Here is a 4,780-nt window from a genome sequence, read left to right as displayed (position 1 = left end):
GGTCATGTCAACAGAATGGCGGATGGGTATGCCTAACCCACTACATCCTTGCAATATATTGCTATCCTTGCAATATCCTGTATGGAATTTGTAAGCTAAATGAAATAAAAATAAAAAAGGAATACCGTGAATATTGTTTCAGATTGTCAATCTGAGTAAATCTAAATGTATTTAAAGGGGTTGTCCGGGTTCAGAGCTGAACCCGGACATACCCTTATTTTTCACCCCGGCAGCCCCCCTGAGCCTAGCATCGGAGCATCTCATGCTCCGATGCGCTGCCGTGCCCTGCGCTAAAACGCACGGGCTCTTGTTTTCAATAACACACTGCCGGGCGGTAACTTCCGCCCGGCAGTGTGTTCGGTGACGTCACCGGCTCTGAGGGGCGGGCTTTAGCTCTGCCCTAGCTGTTTTACTGGCTAGGGCAGAGCTAAATCCCGCCCTTCAGTGCCGGTGACGTCACCGGGGTTCCTGTCAGCCCCATGGAGAGCCCCGGTACGTCACCAGAACTCCTAAAAATGCCTTTGCCCTGTGCAATTTAGCGCAGGGCAAAGGAGAGCATCGGAGCATGAACTGCTCCGATGCTCCTGTCAGGGGGGCTGCCTGGGTGAAAATGGAGGGATGTCCGGGTTCAACCCAGAAGAGAAGAGGACACGTGTCTTTAGCTTATAATGTGGAGGAAAGTAAATGGTATGCAGTCAGAGATTTGCTTGCATACTTGCTCTGCAAATGCTAACTGAAGTGTGAGGCTTACAAGTTCTCTAGCAAAATGTCTGATTTATAATACAAGGCCTCACAATAACCAGTAGCTCGTGACTGCTCCTAACTCTCTTGGGCTAAAAAAGTGAATGGCGCAGATTTCCATGCAAATGAAAAGCACACCATCTAAATACACAGGCATGGTGTCATATCAGAGTAAATGTCAGGCTGGAGAAAATAAACTCGGCAGACCTTTAAATATCCTGTATTGAAAAGAAAGGAACAGAGAAACATAGGGCTTTAATAAATGGCTGACCTTATGAGCTTGTGTAAGAGGCCATGTTAATATAATTAAAGGGGCCTTCCATCTACGTGTAGTTCTTATACTGCATATTTATCAAAATATCATCTCAAATCCCACAACCAGCAATGGATTTCTCCTCTGTTTTCTTTAGAAACAATCACGCTCCACAAAGCTTTCATATTTGGTATCTGTTCTGCCTCCCCCTCAATGCTGGTTTGTATCCACCTTTACCTAAGGTCTACAAAGCTATGGAGACCTTCAAACCTCTCCATGATGTTAATCCTGAGGCTGGAATCACTGATGATATCACCGTAACAACAGTATTGGTGATAAATGTGACATAGTTAGGGCCTTATTAGACTGCATGAGTTTTGGACCAATTATTGGGAACAAGGATTCAGAGGAATCCCCATTCCTGAGAGTTGGCCAGTATAATAGAGCAGCCGATTAGTCAAAAAGCAGACCAAGGCTCGTTTGTCTGTTGATGGGCGTCTTTCATTAGGATGACAGATACCCAATTCTCGTCGGCACATGGCCCTGCCAAAAATCAAGGAACGACTGTGGTAGCAATCTCTTCCTCTCACATTTTGTTTGCGTCGCCTGTGCAATCAGGCCAGTGCAAACGAGCACGATGGATGTGTTATAGCACTGCCTTAACATAGGCGATGTAGTACTGTAACCTGTAAAAATTCTACCACCGGGATCCACACCAAGAGGACCTCCATCCCTACTCCTGGGCAATGGTGGAGAGGGGAGTTTTTTTTGAGAGGTGACCACTGACCAAGCATGTATGCTGCCACTTCATACAATTCTATGGTAGATACTAGGGATCGACCGATATAGATTTTTTAGGGCCGATACCGATACCGATAATTTGTGAGCTTTCAGGCCGATAGCCGATAATTTATACCGATATTCTGGGAATTTTCATTTTTGAAAAAAAAAAAAAAATTCCCACAAATCTGATGAAAATTTATGTTTATTGTTAATGTGTATTTTTTATTTTTTTTTGTAAATCTTTCTTTCATTTATATTTAATATTTTGGTGTTTTTATTTTTGTAACTTCTTTTTTTTTTTTACTAACTTTTAGCCCCCTTAGGGACTAGAACCCTTGTCCTATTCACCCTGATAGAGATCTATCAGGGTGAATAGGAGCTCACGCGGTCCCTGCTGCTGTGTGCTTTGTGCACACAGCAGCATGGAGCTTACCATGGCAGCCAGGGCTTCAATAGCGTCCTGGCTGCCATGGTAACCGATCGGAGCCCCAGCATTACCCTGCTGGGGCTCAGATCGGATGAGCAGGGGAGGAGGGGATCCTGTGGGGGGGGGCGCACTGCGACTGGGGTGGGGGGCCCTATGCGCCACCAATGCTTAATACTGGGGGGGGGGGCGCACTGCGCCACCAATGTCTAATACTGGGGGGCTTGGGGGGGCGCACTGCGCCACCAATGAAGCTTAATCTCTAATTTATTAATATACAGGAGGCGGGAGCTGGCTGCAGGATCACATAGCCGGCTCCCAACCTCTATGACAAGTAGCTGCGATCCGCGGCACCTGAGGAGTTAACTACCGCAGATCGCAGCTACAGCTCATAGAGGCCCGGAGCCGGCTATGTGATCCTGTGCAGCCAGCTCCCGCCTCCTGTATATGCATAAATGAGAGATTAAGCTTCATTGGTGGCGCAGTGGCCAAAGCTCCTCCCCTCCTCTTGTCCCCTGTCCTTTCATTGGCGGCAGCAGCAGCAGCACAGGGGGAGGGAGACACTGCTCCTTCTCCCCTGTGCTGCTGCTGAGGGAACACGGAGAGCGCTGTCAGCAGCGCGATCTGTGTTCCCCATACGCTATCGGAATATCGGCAAAATAAATGCCGATAGCGTTCAAAATCCTGAATATCGGCCGATAATATCGGTAAATGCGATAATCGGTCGATCCCTAGTAGATACACAAAATAGTGTATCTTCCATCAGTGGTGGACTTTACCACCATTCAAACCAAGCAAATGCTTGGGACCCCAGAGATAGGGGGAAGGGGCATAAGCAGTTGGCTGAAAAAACAACTGAAGGGGCAGAACTACTGCCTGTGCAACCAGTTCAGCTGCGGCCCTTCCCAGTGGTAGAGCAGTACTAAAAGGGCCGACTGCACTGGTAAGTTGAGAATTGGGCTCTGGTCAGCGGGGGTAGAACTTAGCGATGAGACTGGGCAGATCTCAGCAGCGTGATGTAACTTTGTTTGGGGTCCAGAAATGCCAAATCCTCCCTGGTCTCCTCCTCATGGCCAACGACCAGGTACATGACGATTTAATGCTTTCATCATTAATAAATGGTAGAACCATCAGGTACTTGTACACCTGGCAGCTGGCCGCAGGTGCCCCTCCTGAATTCAACTGTCTCTAGGATGGAGATACAATTGAATACTGCAGCGTATTTTGAGCTACTCTGTGGTATTTGGTTCTGCTTGGGCGGTATTTGGTGCTGCACTATGGTACTTCTCTTGTGCCTGCCTACTTGCATTAGCTCGGCCTTTTGTCAATCTGGACCTGCCTCCAACATGGGGGCACTTTTAGTTTTTTTTTTGTTCCAAGGGCACAAGTCCACCCCTTGTTGAGTGACTAGTAAGAACGTCTTCTTGGCACAAGGTCCCAACAGTTCAACATCATATTGTGAGGCATCACATGCACTTTATGACATCATGGACTGTATGACATCTTAAAGGGGGTTTTCCCATCTCAGACAATGGGGGCATATCACTAGGATATTCCCCCATTGTCTGATAGGTGCAGCTCCCACCTTTGGGACCCACACCTACACAGAGAACGGAGCCCCAAAAGTTGTGGAGGGTGCACGACACATGCGCAGCTGCCCTCTATTAATTTCTATGGGGATGCCGAAAATAGCCAAGTGCTGGCTCGACTATTTCCGTCGGCCCCATAAAAATTAATGGGAGTGGTGGGTGGCCACGCAAGCGCAGTGTGCTCCTATTCACTACTATGGGGAGAGCGCTTGAAGAAGGATGCTGGGTCTGGCCACCTTCCCCCTTTCCAGAGGTGGGATCTTAACCTATCAGACAATGGGGGCATATCCTAGCGATTGTTTGAGATGGAAATTATTACCCCTTAAAGGAGAAAAGAGACTCAGAGGGACTGGGGTCCAAAATGGGGAATGTCCCTAAAAAAAAAAAAAAAAAAAGTCTGAGATGGAAATCATTGCCTGAACACTGACTTGCGTGAAAATCGCAGCATGTTCTATATTCTGTCTTTCACGCAGCCCTGGCCCCATAGAAATGAATGGGGCCTCAGTGAAAAACGCATTGCATCCAGCAGCAAATGCGGATGCAATGCGTTTTTCACTGATGGTTGCTAAGAGATTTGTTTGCAAACCTTCAGTTTTTTATCACGCGTGTGAAAAACGCATTGTGCCCGCGCAGAAAAAACTGAACTGAACGCAATCGCAGACAAAACTAACTGAACTTGCTTGGAAAATGGTGCGAATTTCACTGAACGCACCCGGACCTAATCCGTCACGCTCGTGTGACAGGGCCTTAGAGGGCTGATCCTGTGCTGGACACTGCACCTCAGGGATCTCTCTTAGGACTCTGATACATTCCATGCACAACAGGGGAGTGTAAAGCATGCTGGGACACTTAGTCCTCCTACACAGCACTACAGTGGCCGGTCTATCCTGACATTGACACTCTTTCGTAGGCTCCGCCCACACGTGCCTTCCCGGAAATACGCCATCACGTAGCTTCGTTATTCCACGCACTGCGTCGCCTGCCCTCATT

Source organism: Bufo gargarizans, chromosome 6 (genome assembly GCF_014858855.1).
Source record: "Bufo gargarizans isolate SCDJY-AF-19 chromosome 6, ASM1485885v1, whole genome shotgun sequence".
Taxonomy (NCBI): domain Eukaryota; kingdom Metazoa; phylum Chordata; class Amphibia; order Anura; family Bufonidae; genus Bufo; species Bufo gargarizans.
Note: the sequence above shows the minus strand (reverse complement) of the source record.